The sequence below is a fragment of the Grammomys surdaster genome, unplaced genomic scaffold (genome assembly GCF_004785775.1).
Source record: "Grammomys surdaster isolate TR1022 unplaced genomic scaffold, NIH_TR_1.0 125877, whole genome shotgun sequence".
Taxonomy (NCBI): Eukaryota; Metazoa; Chordata; class Mammalia; order Rodentia; family Muridae; genus Grammomys; species Grammomys surdaster.
Genome location: NW_021620702.1, coordinates 1344453 through 1365201, shown reverse-complemented (window position 1 = coordinate 1365201; position 20749 = coordinate 1344453).

Below are 20749 nucleotides of genomic sequence, written 5' to 3'. Positions count from 1 at the left end.
CTGTGCTCTCTCCTCTCTCCCCCTGTCTCTTCTCTCTCTCCTCTTTCTTCTCTTTCTCTCTCTCTCCCTCTCTCACCTCTCTCCTCTTTCTCTCCTCTGATCTTTCCCTCCTATCCTTGTGCTCTCTCTCCTCTCTCCCTCTCTCTTTTCTCTCTTCTCTCTCTTTATCTCTCTCTCTCCTCACCTCTTTCCTCTCTCCTCTTTCTCTACTCTGCTCTCTTTCCCTCTTCTCCCTGTGCTCTCGCTCCTCTCTCCTCCTCTCTTTCTCTCTCTCTCTCTCTCTCTCTCTCTCTTTCTCTCTTCTCTCTCTGTCCTCTCTCCCCCCTTCTCATGCTCCTCTCCCTCTTTATGACAACTTCACCCAACAAAATCCTTAGCTAGCTCATCCCAAGTTGATATCCAATACTACTTTCGATGCCACTGGCTACAGTGGCTCCAATGTAAGTGATGAGCAAAATGAGACCCGTGAAAAATAGATTGCTGCCTTGGCCATGTTTAAGAGCAAAGAGTTAGCTAAAAATGGGGGCTTTCACAGGACAAGTGTAATACACAGGAGGAAGGAGGCACGACGCACCAGGCTCAGTAGGGCTGAGATGGGCTCTGACTCGGCCATTGTCCAGCTCTCTGACCTTTGGTACTTTAAACCCATCTTGGAAGAGGTTCATCCTACATTGCCTCCCATAGAGGACTCTGTACAGAAAGCAAATCACTATCGTTCAGGATAGTGTCTGCGTTTAGTACAACGTCCCTGATAAGGTGTGTAAAACGTCATTGAACCTTCTGAAGTGGAAGTTTCTATGTATGTGCTGTGGTGCAGCTCACGTGGTGTTTTGCTGAGGTAGACCCATGGGAGGACCCATGATGTTTGGAGAGAGTATAAACAGGACTCAATGGACAGCAATGGGATGCTTGCATAGCTTGTATAGCTTTGCAACACTTTGTTGGTCTTGTGTCTTCATCTTAGCTGATCTTCACTTTGTTGAGAAAGGTTCGGCAGAGAACGTCTCCTGGTGTCCTGGTTGATTCTGGTCACTCCAGGTCACTCATGGTGACTTGTGCTGATTTGTCCAAGGCCTGGCAGTTTCTGCTGGATCGTACCCCTGCTGCTGATTCATGTTTTGCATCCTGACAGTACCAAACTGGACTGCTGGTACCCTGACAAGTGGAGATTGAAATCGCCCCAAGGAACTACTTCTAGACAAGTCCACATCCCCTTGTCCTACTTACCATCTTTTCTCCTCTATCTTAGGACAGAAGGCTAGAAGGGGGGGGGTCAAAGTGTTTGAGAACCCTTATTAAAAGTGGGTTTTAGAAAACCAAGCCTACAACATTCAAATAGCTGTCTTGTAGCAAATATAAGATTGTTCTGTATAAAAAGCTAAAAAACAAACACATGAACATTCCTGATCAATTTTCCTGACTGGCCCCATTCAGGTGGAGAATAATCTTCAGGCAGCTAACGCTGCAAGGTTGACCTCCTCAGTTACCAGTTTACTTTGAACTGAGCACAAAATAAAGCATTGCTTTGCAGAATCAACAGCTCTACTTCTAATGGGAACAGATAAACTGTCACCATTGCAGAAATCAACACTCAAATTCATATAGTGTTTAAGCTAAGGTGTTCTACTCTATCTAAAATACAGACAAACCTACTCCTAGACTCAGACCACAGACGTCTCAATAGTCCGTCCAGACTGAAGTGAAGTGACATGAGTTACCCTAGACATGAAAGGAGGCAAGAGAAAGAACTGAAATCTACTACTTTTTCTTTATTAGAGCAGAGAGGCACCAAAGGCCACAAACAGCACAGTTCTGTTCCTGAGTGGATTTCCAAAGTCAATATTGGCTCAAGTGTCAATGAAATTGTCTTCTGTTAAGAGAATGGACCGAAAATTACAGCCAAGAATTCAGAGTACAAAGAATCACATGGAAAGTGGAAGAAAGGGACATTTGCAATGCTTTCTGGATGATGAGACAAATATAAATCCAGGAAAAAGTCAGTAAGTTTACTAATGCAATTACTCAAAAAAATGTCTGCTGTCTAACTCTGCCAGACACTGTTGTGGGTGCAGGGATTTGAGGATGGCCAACTTAAAACGCTTGACTTCTGCTTACCATAGGAAGACAGCCTAAACGTCAATACATAGTAATGACATTCAGACATGATACCACCTAAGAAGAAAGTGGAGCCCATGAGATGGCTCAGTGGGCATATGCTCCTGCCACCAAGCCTGATCCCTGGAACCCACACAGTGGAGAGAGTTAGAATGACTCCCTGACCTACACACACACACACACACACACACACACACACTAATAGATAGATAAATAGTAGAAAGATACATAGATAGATAGACGTAGATAGATGATAGATTGATGATAGGTTAAATGATAGATATATAGATACATAGATAATAGATTAAATGATAGGTACATAGATACATAGGTAATAGATACATACATAGACGTAGATTAAATGGTAGATACATAGATAATAGATAGATACATAGATAGATACATAGATAGAAAGATACATAGATAGATACATAGATAGATAGATAGATAGATACATAGATACATAGATACATAGATACATAGATACATAGATAGATACATAGATAATAGGGACAGATACCAAAGTAATGCGGACAGAAGAAAGGGAAGTTAATTTGGTTACTGTTGTTAAGGAAATCCTTTTAAAAGAGATCTTGCCTAAAGCTAGAATAAATTATAGAAAGGAACTGTTCAGAAAACGTCTGAGAGAAGGGACTGTGTACAGTAGAGAAAACAGTAAGTATGCAGACCCTGAAGCACAGCAAACCAGGACCATGCCAGGATGTTTTCAGTTCAGTGTGTTCAGTGTGTCAGGGGCAGAGGAGAGCACAGCTTAAAGGCATAGGCATATCACGATGCATATCTCAGACACTCAAGTGAGATGAGAAGCCAGTGCAAGCTTCTAAACACCCAATGATACACAGAGACAAATACTTCAACCTGCATGACCTCTCTCACGGGTCACAGGTATCCTGCTCACCTCTCAGATCCTAAGTACCAGGTGAGTTCTCATTAGTGATCATCACGTTGAACTGAGAGAAGCAACTGAACAAACAATAACTATTTCAGATTCTTCACTTGTAATTTCAGTGTTTAGAAAATCACCCCAAATCATACTTTTCAGACACGTTCGTGGATCCATGGATGGCCAGGTACTAAAATTGGAGTAGATGGCTAGCTGCTGTAGACACAGGATCCACCCTGGGGAGAAATCCTCCCAGCATCTTCTCTAACTGCAACTCAGTTCAGGGAGTGAAGGGAAGCTGTTGTTCACAGTTGTGCAGGGACCAGAGGTGGGAGGCCATGAGACCATGGGCACTCCACATGTACAGACACTGAGGGGACTCTAGCCAGCTGAAGCACAGCAAACATGGCTCAGGAAAACCTTGCCTTTCTCCTCCATTTCCTCTGACTTGCTAAAAAAAACATTAGATTGCATTCCTAAAGCTAGTCTGACTACAAAAGTCCAGCTATCAAAGGAGTCCAACATCAACCACCCCCATTGGGATCACCTAATTAGCATGTCTAATTAAAATTAAACACTTCATCCTACCTCAGGGTTTCCCCTTTTGCCTTTATAAACTGCCATTTGCATATGGGACAGTGTGGGGCAGCGGACTGTGCCACCAGACAGAAAACCTGGTAAGGTTGAGCAGCTTCAGGAACCCTAAGCAATTCATCATTGAGAATGGTAGGCGTTTAAATCTACTCCCGACCAGGTCGCTGTCCTGGAACACGTGATCATGACACCCCGTTGAGAGGACTACAATAATCACATGGGTACAACACCTAAAGTCCTTCCACATGCAGATGAGGCATCCCTAACATCTCAGATCAAGCCAATAGAAAGCGTCTAGATCCTAATCCACTCCCAAATGTTTATAAGGTCCTAGCCACAAGGAATAAAGTGCACAAGTTATTTCACCAAAGACAGTCTGAGGGTGCCTGTCTTATTGAGCTGTTACACTCCAGGGAAGAGTTTTCTCTCCCAAGGAGGCTCTGGTTGCTGGACCTCGACAAGGCCCAACCAGACAGGTGCAGGTGCGCAGGCCTGACTGTAGGTGGCCCCATCATGGCCCCTAGCTATCCACTGTGTCTCACTGCCTGCTGGGCAGCCGGGAGCCAACTTGCTCCGGCTTCCCCTCAAGAGCCCCTGAGATCCCCACAGACAGCACTGGGTACAGTCTGTCTCCTCTCTATCCAGAGATAATCCTTTGTCCCCTCCCACCTCCCAGGGCGGGGGGGGGGGGGGGGGGAGGGAGGACAAATACCCCTTCTCCCTCTCCTTTGTTCTCTTCTCCTTCTCCCTTCTCCTCTATCTGCTGTCTTTGTCTCTTATTCCCTGCCTGTTTCCCTCTGGGGTGAGTTCTTTGTGATGAGAACGCGGTCTTAGGGTGTCTTGTGCAGAGCATAGCCTTCGGCCATCCCGGTCACCAATATCATTCCGTGCACATTAGCTCTACGTGTATCTGAAGTTTTCTGACGGCTGGCTACTGTTTTGTTTGCTTGGTTTTTAAATCAAAACCAAAAACATCTAGATCCCTCTTCCACTTAGGCATTAACCTGTGTCTTAAGCTAAGTCTATCCTGTGAGAAGCCAGAAGGCAGCTGTTTGATTTTCCTTCCCAGGGTTATAGCCTCTTGATATACTGACCTAAGCCCAAGGCCAGGATTCAAAAATCATGCCATCCTGTTCTGGAGCAAGGTTTTTATTTCTTGTTTACTACTAGCCTTTGGAATCACACTGCAGTGTGATAGTTTAGGGTTTTCTCCTCTTAAAATAAACCTCTGACCCATCACTTTCTGATATGTTGTCTTTTGTAGTTTGTTTAATTTTCCCTCTGACAAAAGCAGAGGTGTAATAAGCCCTTCACTAAACTTCCCTTTCGAACATGAGTGATTTCCCGGGGTTGTGTCGGCTTCAGGAACAGAAAATAGATTTTTTTCTCCCTAAACAAGTTCCCTAATAGAGTGATCCTGGTAGGCTGGGTCTCTGAGATCACATTCATCTACTGACATTTACTTTGTTTGTACTTGCTCATCAGCACCGAGCAGGGACAGAAAGGAAAGGAGTAAACTGGAAAAATGAGCGAATTGAAGTTTCCGGTTTGATTGTGTCGTTTCCTCTCTATTATTGTGAAGATCAGCACGGAAGAAAGCTCAGCCCAAAGAATGGGGAGCAAGAATGTGCCCACCTGCTACCTGCTGCAGACAGCTTGTTAAAGATTGCAACTTTGTTGCAAGTTCAGAATTGTGACTACCCAGGAAGCCGGGATCAAGGAGGAGCTTGCAAAGGTCATAGCTCTCCTCTAGATAAACACAGCAAGAGATCCTTGCTAAAGCTCTGTCATGATACTGTAGAAATGAAAGCCAACCGCTTCTTAGGAGTAGAACCATCTGTACAGTCAATCCTGTGGGGATGGGAGGAATTTACATTGACTGCTATGACCACTTGAAACATTTCTACCCATCCCCTCATTTAAGTTAAATTCATCCCCATGGGCCAACCTTAACAAGCACGTATCTTCTACCCTGTTTTCTCTGTTGAGTACCACGTGCTGTACTGTCATCTGGCTACACATTTGCCATGGGGTCTCTACACATTGACCAGAGTATCCACACATTCTCAATTCTGAAAGCAGAAACCTGTCTGCCTCTGTAGTGGTTTAAATGTTACTGTAACACCACACCACCCCCCACCCTCAGGCTCTGGTATTTGAATACCTGATCTCCAATTGGTGGCGCTGTTGGAAGAGAATTAAGAGGCATGGCCTTGGTGGAGGAAGCATGTCACTGAAGGCAGGCTTTGAGAGTTTGAAGACACAACACGCAGCATCTCTAATTCTCACTGTGTCTTATGTTTAAGGTTCAAGGTGAGAGCTACTTCTCTTTCTTCAAGACGGTTTGTGTAAGCCCAAGCTATTTCAGGTTCATCTTTGTTAGCCCTGCATTAACAGCAGAACAAACGGATTAGAAATGTCAACTATTATGTGTTTGTTGACAAATATTAGTTCGCTGTGACCAACACTAATACTTTTCGTAAAGAAATAGCCACCACATTCAAAATAATCCATTGACATCTAACTGGGAAAGTCAAGGGAGGTCTTAAGCAATTTTTTAAAAAAAGAAAAAAAATATTCTTATCAGAAGCTCTGAAGTTAAATGTGAGTTCAATGAAAGTGTTTTTTAAATTATTTTTTACTTATTTTATGTGTATATGCGTGTGCCTACCTATTGGTATGTGTACCCACCATGGCAGCTATAAAAGGGCATCAGATACCTTTGGAACTGAAGTTGCAGGTCATTATGACATAATATGGGTTTGGGAAACTGAATCCAGAGCCTCTGAAAGATTGGTGAATGTGCTTAGCCTCTGCATTGTCTCTCAAGCCTCAATAAAAGCATCATTTAATGGCATCCACTTACGGAAGAGTTAACTAGGGTCCTTTATTCCCTGGCTAATCCCAACAGCAAGCAAGTTGGCAGGTTATCTTCCATATGGCCTTGGATTTTCCTCTCCAACTGAAAGAGGCAGTTACCAACTTAGCAAAAACATTTATTCTTAAATCTGTGTTGCCGGTTGCTTGTTGTTGTAATCACACAATTTAATTAACATTTGGTATATTTGTAAAATGTAAATAAGAAAAAAATTTTAGGCAAGCATTAAGTAGAAAGTTGACAGTGACCCAAAAGATACATCTTTAAAATCCAGTTCAATTAAATCAGGTAAGATAAGTGTAAATGATGGGGAAAAGTTTGGAAAAATCTGGAGTCTCTCCTGTTGTTTCATAAGTGCTTAAGCTCACCAACTTAATAAAATCAGAATTAGAAATCACAGGAGACACATTTGGGATGTGATTACTCTAAGAAGAAACTACACTTAAATAAGTGGCCACCATCAAAAAGGCCAGCAAGTGAGCATATATTTGTAACCATGATGATCAAATAAAAAAGATACATGTGTTCTCTATAGTTAACAGACTTCTTGCTTACCCTGAGTAACAAGCGATCTAATCTCAAATGCATTAAGAATGCTCTGGATGTGTGGAACAGACGTCAACTGTGACCACAGAAGCCCTTGAAAGGATTGATTAGTAGAAGTGTCTAATCAAATCATCAGAAAGGAGAATCCCAACAGTCAGTTTATCAATGGCAGGAATCAGATTGTCCATAGATCTGGGGAGTAGGACCAGGAATGGTATAGTGAGATATTCTTGTTATTTGGTCCAAACTAGTTTCAGTATGTGTGTATGTAAATGTATATGTGTGTATATGTATGTTTATGTGTATGTGTGTATATGTTTATATGTGTGTATGTGTATATATGTATATAATTAATATGTATTCCCTTTTTTCTCCCTTCAACTATTTCCACATTCTCACACCTGCCTTCTTCCCATTCGTGTGTCTTTTTTTAAAAGTAGGCTCTAAGTCAGTGCGGCCCATATATGGATGGTGTGAAGATACTGGATGAAGCTTAGGCAACCCGGCAGTGGCCACATCCTCAATAAGGAACGATTCATCTTCTATTCTACATTCAATGTCTAAGGCAAGAGACACTATCTGCCCTGCATGGTGGTGTGCACTCTACTGAGCTTTAGAAAGAGGAAGGCAAGACATGTGAAGAACTCAACTAGTATTGAATGTGATAGACAAAGCCAGTACTTCAAAGGTAACCGAGACTCTGTTATTAGAAGAAAGAGAAGTAAATATTTGGAGGGGGGAAAAAGGCATAATGACCCCAAGAAATAATAATGAATAATGGCAGGCAGAAAGAAAGACAGATTTTAATATTGTTTGTTTAATAAAGTTTTGCTTGATTCCACAAGTATTTTCTAAGCACCTACTATGTGCCAGCCATGATGCTAGGTATAAGGTTCTTAACCTAAAGACACTGCCCCTGCCTTCTGGGTGCTCACACACCTAGAGGAGTGATAGTACAATTACTGGATTCTTGGCCTTTCCACTGTTAGTCAGCTATTACTGGGCTAGCCAGACCATACCTGTAAGCCACTGTAATAAGTTCCAAATATATTACATATATGAGTTCATTCTGTCAGTTCTATTTCTCCAGAGAACCATTATGAAACAGGCCCTACTGCACTCGTAGACTATGTGGTGGGTTCCATTTCTATCACTCTGCAGGGTGCTTCTCTGAGGAAGAGAGACTCAGACTCAGGAGAATGCTCTCCATTTGGACTGGAGTTTCAGATTTTAGTTCCTTACATCTGTGAAGTTCACAGACTTAGTCCTAACCATGTCTACAATCACCAAGAAGGAGCAAGCTTCTCACTACCACACCCAACACTGTACTTTACCTCAGGATCCTGATGGGACCTAGAGATACTCTTCCCTGTAACACTGGGATGTTTTTGCAAGGCAGGGAGCTATGTTGGTGTGTAAGTCTGGGGTGGGGAGCTTGCTATTTCTCCTTCACTCACTCACACACAGAGCCCTGCCACCCAGCTCGGTAGGTCTGTGTCTATGTTAACAGTCGTCCTTTTTTTTTTCCCCCCTTTAAACCCTGTGTCTTCTTTGAGTGCATTTCCTATCTCATTTACAACGTCTCAGCCTTTTCCCAGGAGGTTTCTGATGTAGAAGTAACCACCTCTTGGTTTTCCAGTTCCCTTCTTGGGTCCTGTGTTTGTACAACTCACTTTAAGCATCTACGACCTTTCTGCCCTGCCTAGGCATTCTGACTCTGCATGGAAAGGGAGAACTCAGCTCTTGCAGGGGGAGAGGAAATGTTGAAGATATCCTTTATATCATTTAAGAATATTGCAGCTATTATTCTTCTGGAAGCCCCCATCAAAAAACTATCATATAGTTTGCGTTTCTTTCAGAAATTCTTCAATGTGAGGCCCCAGATTTGGAGTTAAATATGCCACTATATTTCAGAAATAATCAACAACTTTTAAAATAAATTAAAAGCGTAGAGAAATATACTAAAACTGTCAGGAGCCATCAGGGAAAGGCTAAAAAAAAAAAAATAATAATAATAATAATAATAATAATAATAATAACAGGTAGTCTATCTTCCTGAGATGGGTCTACCTTGGATTAAAATCTATAATGGATTTGCTCCAGCATGTAAGACCCAGGAGAAATTCATTTTAGGAAAGATTTCTGCTATTAGTATGCTTTTCCTGTTATTATTAAACATATATAACAATCACTAAGTGTTAGCCTATTCATTTGAGCAGATCTCTACACAGCAAATAAGATGTACTGTCTTGTAATGGTGCTATATAGACAAATATATGATTTCTTAATTCTTAATGATTATCCTATAAGAATATCTGAAATTATAGTAATTATTAAGCTCTTTTCTGAGAGTCAAAACTTCAATGAGAACTCTACCAGTCTTCAAGTGTCACAAGTTAATTGCTTTTGAGATAGCAAGCAGGCATCTACTACTCAAAACACATCCTAAGAAGTTGTAAAAACATTAATCAAAGGTCACAAAAAGGGAACTAAGGACTTACTATAGGTGCAATGACAGAAAATAAAATATTGACTGAGTTTATCTACACAAAACTTCACTACTACCTTAGTCACAAAAGTTATGGTTTTTAACTCTCCATGAACCTGTAGAGCTGGTGACAAAGGAAAATCCTTCATAGATTTTAATCCAAGGTAGACCCATCTCAGGAAAATCACCTACTAATTTTTAGCTTCTGCCTGATTGCTCCTGACATAAAACTTCCAAACCAAAGGGAGAGAAAAGAGTAAAACATAGAAGGTAAGTATAAGCAATTCTTAAAGGTAATTAAAGGCCAGGGGTTACTGGAGTGAGCTGGCTCAGTGGTTAAGCACTTTCTAATTTTCCAAAGCCCAGGACAGGTTTCCAATACACACATCAGATGTTTCACAACTACCTGTAACTTACACGAATGTGATATATACTCACACACATATGCATAATAAAAATAAATCATCTTAAAATAAGAGAGAGTTGGGGCTAGAGAGATGCCTCAGCAGTTAAGAATGCTAACTTCTCTTCCAGAGGACGGAGGTTCTTTTCCCAGCATCCACAGAGAAATTCCAACATCCTTGATTGGCTTCTACAAGGACTCAGCATGCATGTAATACACAGATATACTTGCAAGTAAAACAGGCATACTCATAAAATAATAAAAAGAATGTTTAAAACATTTTAAAGGGAAAATGTATATACCAGACAAATGTACATGTCTGTATTAGCATCAACAAAACAAAATGTGGAACAAAATAAGGTCAGTATATCTTTTTACTTCTTAATTAGAACAAATGGATCGATTCCATTTTTATTTTTAGTATGGCTTTTTTTTTTTTATAAAGGGCCATGTTTCAAAGCCTACACTAACCTCTCAAACTCACTATGCAATCTAAACTGCCTTTAAATTTGCAATCTCTCCTGCCTCAACCTCTGGACTGCTGGATTAATTACAGTTATGCACTGTCACATCTGTCTTACTCTGTGATTTGTATACCATGATTTAATGACAGTGTCTAGTCAGGATAGTAAAACTATGCATTTTATGTACCTAATAAATAGTTTGATGTGAAAGAAATTGCAGTTTCTCCATTGTTGGAAGTTGCTGTTTACTATAAGAATGCATTCCAATAAATGTGACTACATCACACATTGTTTGGATGAGCGTTTCTTTATGTTCTTGTGTTAGTGGCATTGCTTTCTGCTTATTTTTTTTTTATTTTATGCTATGGATATGATGGTAGACAAAAAAGAAATCCAAGGGATATTATATGGGAGATCACTTGTATTGGGTCTGAAAGCCTCAGAGACAACTCACAGCCTCAACATCACCTTTGGCCCAGAAACTGCTAAGGACATACAGACTAGTAGTGGTTCAAGGACTTTCTCAAAGGACAGGGGAGCTCTGAAAAAGAGTGTAGTGGCTGGAGACCAGAAGTTACTGATGATCACCTGAAAGCCAGTCTATTCAAAAAAGGAAGAAAATACTATGTATGACCAAATAGCCCTGAGCACAGTGTTGGGAGACGCCACTCTTCAATGAACGATGATAGAATAATTGATTCTTCACACACACAAAGTATAAAATTATAGTTCCAAATTATATTGTAAAAGTAATAACTCAGCTCATACTGTCCTGCTTAGTTTGGAGCTTTTGTTTGTATTTGTTTTGTTTTTGTGCAGAGAGATTCACAATCCAGAAAACGCTTTCCATAAGATTGGCCTGTGGGTCATTGTCTTTATTAATGATGGATATGATAGAGCCCAGCCCATTGTGGGCGGTGCTACCCTGGACTGGTGGTCCCAAATGACATAAGAAAGCAGCTCAGCAAGGTAGGAGGAGCAAGCCAATCAGCAGCAGCCCCTTCCAGTCTCGGTTTCAGACCCTGCCTCCAAGTGCATGCCTTGAGTTCCTTCCATGACCCCCCTTCATGGTGGGCTACACACTGTAAGCTGAAATCAACCCTTTTCTCTCCAAGTTACTGTCAGGGGCAGACTTGCTTACACACTGAAGGCCTAAAATCAGCAATAGGCCCAAGTCAGCCTGCTAACACAAAGTCTTTGGTCTCTATGGAAAAATACTGAACAGATGGCTATACGAAATTGTAAACAGGCAGCTTTGGTGGAAATTTACCAGCCTGGATAAGAACAAGTAGTCATAGGTCTTGTGGATAGGTAGCCTTGGTGGATAGTACCAACTTAGATAAGGACAAGTGATTCATAAACAGAGTAATGGTGATCTGTCCCCTGAACCTTCACCCAGCTGATACTCTGTTCTGGAAGGTATCTGTACTTCCCCTCAACACCTACGCTCCAGTGTCATCCCCTTCCCCACATCCTGCCTTTTTGTATATATAACCCCTGTGTGAAAAAAGTAGAATCGGTGGTTTGATCAGCCTATAGACAAGCCATGTTTTTTTGCATTTCTCCCATCCTCTCTTCCAGGTGACCTTCCAGGACCCCTGTTACTACTGATCATGATGTTTTATCACAACAGATACCCTAGCTAAGACAAATATGACCTAGCTCCAGGTACTGTTCTACAGGCTAATATGCTAATATGCTCTCCATAATTACCTCAACAGTTAATTAGCATTGTTTCCAATGTACATGTGAATAAATGTAGGAGGGAAAAGTTACAATTTAAAACTTACAAAACACACCACAATATTTTTTTCTGCCACACAGATAGGGAAGGGTGTTTTAAGCCATACATCAGAAAACTAACTTTTTAAACATTTAAACCTTTGATAAACATAAATTATTAAAATTAATATATACTATTCACCAGAAAAAAGAGCACAAAGAAAGTAAAAAAATGAATTATGCCAGAAACTAGGAAAATATTTTTTTTACACATAAATGACAATGAGTTTGAGCCCAGGATGTAAAATAAAATTCTCTTGATTTATTAAATGCTATGAAAGCCAAGCAAAGGGCCTGAATGGACATTTCAAGAAGATAATGAAAGCAGAGACCAGCAAAATCTAAGGGGTGTTCAGCTTCATTGGGAATTGCAGAGAAAGGGTACTCTTCCATCACAGTGTGGGACTCCAGACAGTTCCTGGATTGACAGAATTTAACAAATCCAAAAATAAGCACTGGTACAGTGTAGAGAAACAGGCCCATAAAGTCATCTACTACAGAGCAGGTATCTTGCCAAAAGAAAATCATTGGACTTTGTTTCATAAAACCACCACCTGCATCCCTCTGACACACAGTCCCATGTTTTATGTGTATGTTCATATTTGCATGTATTCACACATGTGCAGACATGCATTCAGATATGTATTCAGGCAGGACATTGACCTCAGGTGTCCTCTGTCACTTTTATTTTTTGAAAGAGGGTGATCCTCCTGGTCACCACCCCAGCATTGAATTCCAGGACCAGTCACCATACCCAGCTTTTTAGGAGGGTGCTGGGGTTTGGTGCTCAGATCCTCATCTTTCTGTGGCAAGTTCCCCAGCCCTTTTCACCTTTTCAAATTTCAACTATCAAGAGACTCTTACATCAAAAATCTATGCATAAAAGTGACCAAAACAGCATTGCTCCCTCAGTGAAGAAACTGGAAAAATTCTAGTGACAACTTTGTTGACTGGTTTTAAGTCAACTTGACACAAGCTAAAGTCATCTGAGAGGATAGAGCCTTGATTGAGAAAGCACCTCCATAAGATCTGGATATGGAGCATGTTCTTAATGATTGAGGTAGGCGGGCCCAGCCCATTGTGGGCGGTGGCTGGTGGTCCTGGGTTCTATAAGAAAGCAGGCTGAGCAAGTCATGATGAGCAAGCAAGTAAGCAGCACTCTCCAGGGTCTCTGTATCAGCTCCTGCTCCAGGCTCCTCCCTGGTTGAGTTCCTGGCCTCACTTCCTTCAGTAATGAACAGTGATATGGATGTGTAAGCAGAATAAACCCTTTCCTCCCCAAGATGCTTTGGTTCTGGTGTCTCAACACAGCAACAATAACCCTATCTAGGGCAGAAATAAAGGAGAATGAAGAAATGAACTTCAATAAATTATAGAATAGAAACCTACACCAATAATGAAAACATGATACGATAACGAAAACATAATACAATTAATGATAAGTAAAAGTAAAAGCAAATTTGAAAAGAGGAAATTGTGTATGATATCATACTTACGAAGCTCAAATAATACTTTCATTGTGAAAGCAGAATTCTTATCGTAAGAGAAATATAACTCTGGAATGCAAAATAGAAGTTTACCCTTGGGAAAAGCTGGTGTGAGGCATTAGTATACACAAGGGGATAAACATAACATAAAGCGACTTGTGTAGAATGTTCTAGTTCATCAGGAGAGTGGCAACTGCAAAAGTGTTTCACATATGATTAGGCTTTCTGCTTTATAGACATATTAAACATTTTATATACATTAAATATAATATGTCCATGTAACTTTTTAATACTATGAGGTCTCTTCCACCAGTTTCACCAGAGCCAATGAATATGCTCATGCAAAAGAATGAAGTTGAACCCTTCCCTCATACACAATCTAAGAGTTGAAACTGTAACAGTGGTGCAGTGGTTCTCAACCTGTGGGTTGGATCCCTTTGGGTCAATTTGTAACAATGAAAATACACCCTGATATTTACATGACAATTTGTAACCATAGCAGCATTACAGTTATGAAGTAGCAACTAAAATAATCTTATGGTTGGGGGTCACTACAACCTGAGGAATTACATTAAAGGGTCAGGGCAAGAAGAGTAAGAAGACCCCATTCCTCAAGGAATATTTTCAATTTTTTCCCTGTTGAAAATCATGGATGAAATGGCATTTTTCCCAGCAAGTAGAAATGACGAATGATTCCAGAGATAAAACCTTCACTCTCACTTTCCCAGATGCAATTTTACTTCCTACGTTTCCCAGATGCAGTGGAGACGTAGGTTGAACGAGCCTTTACACAAAACGGAAATCACAATTCCAATTTTAATATTAAATCGCATTAAAGAGTCAACCATAAGTAGGTTCCCCTTTGAGGTTTTCCAGTTTTTACATTTATTAAATGAGCCAGACTAGCAATCTTTAGATCATGAGAAATAACATAATTATAATCAAGAATGTTGTCTGGGAAACTGCATTAAATTATGAACTAGGCAAATTCAAAGCAACGCTGAACTCGCAGACGTTCCGGGTCATCAAAGCGTGGTCTCTAAAACAACTGAAATTTCAAATATCTTCAAGTTCATTAGCGTGGGGGGGGAGGGGCTCAGAAAACATTAACCCAAAGTTGACACTTTGATATGCGAGGCACTTTGAATTAAAGAATGCAGATTTCTTTTTCTTTTTTTTTTTTTATTGGATGATTTATTTACATTTCCTATGTTGTCCCCTTACCCCATCCCCCACCACCCCCAGAATGCAGATTTCTAAGCTTCATTTATTCCCTTGCTAGAAGCACAGGAAACTGCTGTGCTCTGAAGCTTCCTTACCTACCTGGCTCCACACAAGAAGACCGCAGTTAGGGCCTACACAAACTGACAAAACACATACACCAGTGAGGGCAGAGTGCTTTATTTTACAGCAGTCAGCTCTTTTTCTCTTGCTTCCTTACCATGTGAAGACTCAACATCCATCCCCTTTTGCCTTTCTGCTTCCACCATGTGAGAACGTAGCAATACTAGTCGCCAGGTCTCAGTACCTTAATATTGATCTCCAGTCCCCACAACTGTGGGCATTATGTTTCTCTTCTTTCTTAACTTAAGAAGTCCTACACTGGAAAGAGAGACTGGGGATGGTGGTCGCACCAGGCATTCTCTCTCACAAGTTACATTGTCAGCTCTTGGCCCATTTAACTTTCAAACATAATCATTCACAAGCTATTGCCTGTCCCCAAAAAATGTATTTACTCAAAACTGCTGGTGTTTCTCCCTCTAGTATAAACAAGGCTATACATATTTCTGAATCCTTGAGTAATCAGAGAAGCAGCCCCAGGAGATGCCCTGTCCATTAATAAATGGGCATGCCTTTTCTCCCAGCTCTCTCTACTGTTTGTGACTCTCAGAGAGCAGATGAAGTTTCTCTCTCCCTCTGTATTACTCCAAACTTATAAGTGTGACTAACTAAAATGTCAGTAATACATATATGTATATGTACACATATTCATCATATACACATACATCACATACATACACATACATGTCATATACATGTACATCCTTAAATATACATCATATACACTTACACATACATACACACACATAATATACTACATGTGCTGCATATACATTATGTCATATATATCATATACATATATACATATGCATCATATACATATACATCATATGCATACACATACATGTCATATTCACACATACATTCTATACATATGCATATACATATGCATATACATATGCATGTACATACATATGTATACATATGCATTATATACACATATGCTTATGCATACACATACATATATGCATATATACTTTGTATACATATGCATATACATATAATATATATATGCATCATATACACATATGCATACACCTACATATCACATACATGAACATACACAACATATACATAGATATACACATACATAAACATCATATTCATATACATTACATATCCACTAATAGCTCATATCCCTGGTTAAGGTACAGACACAAGAAAGATGATTGAGTTCATGAAACATTCAACCTGAAGCATGATGAATGAGAGTCAGGGTACCTAGCCCTCATGGAGTAAGGAAACTAAAACTCATCCCACTCTGTGACTATTTGCAAAGTGCACAGCTCTTCTCAGGAGAAAGCCCAAGTTATGGTGCTTTCCCACAACGCCTACTAATGAAATTGGACCTAGGCTCAATAAGCGGATACACCTAGATTGCAAAGTAAAGGATTTCTCTCGCCACACCTACTCTATTAGCCTAAACAAGCTGGTAAAAGAAAAATTTAGTGATATCCTCAATCTAATTACAAGGGCCAGAAGATGGGGAAGAAAGGTAGGGGAAGTTGCTAAGGTACCTTCTAAAACTACTGCATATCCTGGATTGTATGCTGCATTTTTTATGTGTAATTCTAGGCAGTCAAACATGGAACCCCATCTTACAAACAACCTTTCTAGGCTCTTAACCAACACCAGTTCTAAACAACCCAATACTTTCTGGAACTATCTAAAAATAGCTCAAAGTGAGTGGTTCATAGGTCAATGAGAATCACAGAGGTAGCTGATATTTGCCTATTCATTTATTTATTAGACTTATTAGAAATAGGTTGTAGAGAGCTGGTTTTATTTGACACAAAATGTCTTACATTAAGAAGGAAATAACCCAGCTAATGCACTATAGAAGTCCAAATTTTGATAACGAATCTTAAAAGCATATGAACAAATGAGCCCATTGCTATATGTGATAAAGTGCCGTGTTCTCTCCCTGCCTGGACTGACTTTGTTCTCCCTGTTGTACAAATATATTTTCTGAATAGAAACTCAGCATCTCAGCGGGGAAAAAAAAAAACCAAACAACCTGATGGAATATATTTAATCAAATGTTACCAGTTCAAAGTGTAGAGAAGGTGGCGATTTTCTCATTTTTACTTTGGTTTTCATTTAGACCATGTTAGAAAACCCAGACCTAAACAGGGCCATGACCAGGAGAGGAAGCACACTGAGGCATTACTATCCAAGGTCTCAGGCAGCTTGACTATGGTCATACCTTCATCAAAGTCCTTTCTATAGTACCAGAAAATTACTTTCTCATGGTGGACAACACAGAGCTATGGTACCACTGCACTCCTCTGGAACTCAGTATAATGAAACCGAACCTTTTGTCAACAGTTGAAAGTATTTCAGACTTGTGAAAGCAATCTACCGCTAATGTCTTTGAGCCGACTTTATAATTGAGTCAATATGAGCTCTACCGAGCACTGGCGTTATGACAGAAAGCTAATATGAAGAAAGGAACAGGATATACTGGACATGTTCTCGACCAGTTTCAACTTGGTCTGTCAGTTCTAACAGTAAACTTATCAGAGTGCTGAATATTTTATGGTTATACAATCACCAAGGATATTGTGCAGACAGGTAAGATATTTTAATATTCTCCCCTCTGGTGAAGACAGGACCCATCAATGTCGGGAGTGGCACGATGCCATCGTAAAGTGCACTTTCCTTCGAATTCCAACAGTGACACCATCCCTGGCTGCATTTCAGTTCTTCAGAAGCACAGTTACATGTTCTTACAAAGGACAAACAGGAGGGTTTGAATGGTCTTTGAAAGTCATCTCATTTGGATTTGAGTGAGAACTAAATTACATATCTTTTCCGTGCTTGGAAGAAAGAAAGTGGATTAGAGAAGAAAGGCAACTGTTTGAAATGCGTGATGCCTTTACTGGGAATTGAAGGAAGTCCATTCAGAGGAGGCTGAATTGCAGACTGGTAAATCCCTTCTTTGTTTACTGAAAATGAATCACCAAGACACTTCTGAAAGGAGACAAAGAAATGGCGCCCTGCGTTTACAAAGGTTGTTAACCCTCCAGCGGAAGCCGGAAGCCGCTTGGAGGTCTGTGGGCTGTTGGTACAGTTGAGTCATGCTCTCAATGGCACAGTTTCAAAATGAAAGGTGGGTGGGGAGCCTGCTCAGAGTGGGCAGAACTAAGTATACTGGTATAGAAGCTAACTTCAGGAGAGCGGCCTTCCTCCCTGTGTCGTTTCTGGAGTCGGGTCACACATTTATTCCTGGGGTCAAATGGCAAATGTATTCTTGCTAGTGAAGGTCAATCTCCATGGCAACATGTCCAACTCACCACTGGAAAATAAGCTAGAAACCACTGCACTTTTCTCGTTTGTTTAAGGTTATGGGTAGGACTTGTAAAGCTGCCCAGACTGTTTTGCCTTGAGTGGCAGAGAGAGAGCCCCAGGCAGGGGCTTTCTCGGCACCACAGTGTGGAGAGTCACTTTTCACTGAAACACCACCTTGAGAGATTAAAAAGTCTAAAACACCACATTCCTGTTTCCGCAAGCAAACACTGCCTTTCATCAGGTTCTTAAAACACTCAGTTGAGAGAAAATGACAGTGTGAATATGAAAATTTGAAAGAAAGAAATTATATTCGGTAGTTGAGATGCAAGACACCAAAGTGTCAGGTGAACCTGCTAAGCAGTGTGTTTTAGGTTCTCAGAAATCACTAAAAAAGCAAAAACAGTTGATTTATTCTGCCAAAATACTAATAAAGGGTTGGTTGGTTGGTTGGTTTGTATTTTTTAATACAAATAAAATGATATGAAAGACTGTCCAGAAAAACTCTAACATTTCAAAGCAGTCAAGCATTGTTCTTCTAAAGCCCTACAGTCCAGAGTCAGTTATGTAAGCCGGAGCATTGAAGTGTATGGAAAGTGTCTGTTCGTGCATGCATGCATGTGCGTGTGTTTCACTTCAGGCTAGTGAGAGATGGCTCCGGCTCCGTGCTTAAGAGCACAAGCTGCTCTTCCAGAGGATCCAGGTTTGATTCCCAGCACCCACATGAATGCTCACAATCATCTATACCTGTAGTTTCCAGGGATCTGATGCCCTCTTCTGACCTCAAAGGGCACTGTGATTCACATGGTGCAGAGACACACAGGCACACAAAACACCCATAAGCACAACTATTTTTAAAATAACAACAACAACAATAAAAGATTTGTCCCAGTCTCACAGTATCAGAATCATAGGAGCGGTGACAACATTTATTTTAAAGTGCTCACTTTGACGACTGGAACACATTGGTCACAGGATTTAAGTTTGGTTAGGAAATTCATGACAAAACATGTAAATCAGATGAGGCTTTCAAAATTTAAAGTATAGCCTGAAACACATGCTTCATGTTTAAAGCATTCAGTTGTCAAATTTTAAATTCTATACTTACAAACGAGTCATCATAAAAAAAAAAAGACTATGAAGGTTTCTAAAATCACCATGCAATATAATTAATGGCACAATTTAAAGGTTTACACGTGTCAGTAGTTTCATTACAACTTCAAAATTCAAGTAATTAGAGCCTTGAACCCCATTTAGCCAAGAGTGCTAATTTGGCCCCATGTCTTGCTGAGTTTCATTAATTAACTTGTCACTATGTATTTAATAAGTTCACAATTTATCTAATGTGGTAAGAAAATAAATAAGCAATGGCAAACAAACCTTGCTGATGACAGCACATGCTGCTACATCTGCTGTGTGTTGCATTCTTAATCTTCCCTTTGAACATAGGAAACCCAGGCTTATGTTACATCCCAGTTCCTGTTAATGAAGAATAATGCCTCCAGACCAGGCTACCCTTCAGCAAAAACTGATACTTGCTATACCCATCAGTCTTGGCCTCCAGCCAGCCCCTGCAACACAAAACACATAGTATCTACCTTCTTGAAGCCATTGTTACTTTGTTTCTGTTACAGTCAGATAAAAACCCAAAGCTCAACTGCCATGGTCATTCTGTGTATGTTTTAGAATGTTCTAAACCTCTGCCTATCATTTACAGCCCTGGTATTCAGAATAACCTAAAATTTGCACACACATGTGTATGCTAACTGTCTACTCCATAAGGGAACTAAGTCTCTCCTGAAACAATGTCCATTTAATGAAGTAACTCTTACAGAGGAGCCTGAATGGCAAGCCATAAATGAATCTTGGATTTGGAGCTTTCGATGCCGAAAGGGTATGTGGTCCTTCACTAAGCAATCCCAAGGAACTTCTCAGAAACGAGGAAAGGGAATAGTTGGACATCTAGAAGCAATGTCTTTTCTGTTATCACGGAAGTGTTTGTAGACAGTCAGCCCAAATTCAGTTGTAGAAGCCAGAGTCTGCTTGCCACAACTGGGCTCATAGTCTCTGAATAGTTGTTCTTAGTGGGAATCTCTGTGGTGTACTTGAGAATCAGGCATGGGGCCTTTCCCCATGGAAATGGGGAACTGGGGCATATTCTACTCTAGGAACCTTCAAGTGACCAACAGGAATCTTTCCAGAGAGCATGGCTCTGGGAGAAACATTTCCTGCCTGAAAATCATTATCCACACCAATGAAAGCTGCACTGTTTGGCATAAACTCTCAACTGTGAGGTTCTCTTAGGGAAGGGAAATCATCGGATTTTACACGTGAATTTTTCTTCTTTAATCTTGAACCCTGTCTGAAAGACTCTTTGAGAACTCCCATTGAAGACCTCCGCAGAGGGGAGATCCTCTCTCAAGTCTCAGAAAGTCGCGACCACCCAGTAATCTACTCGA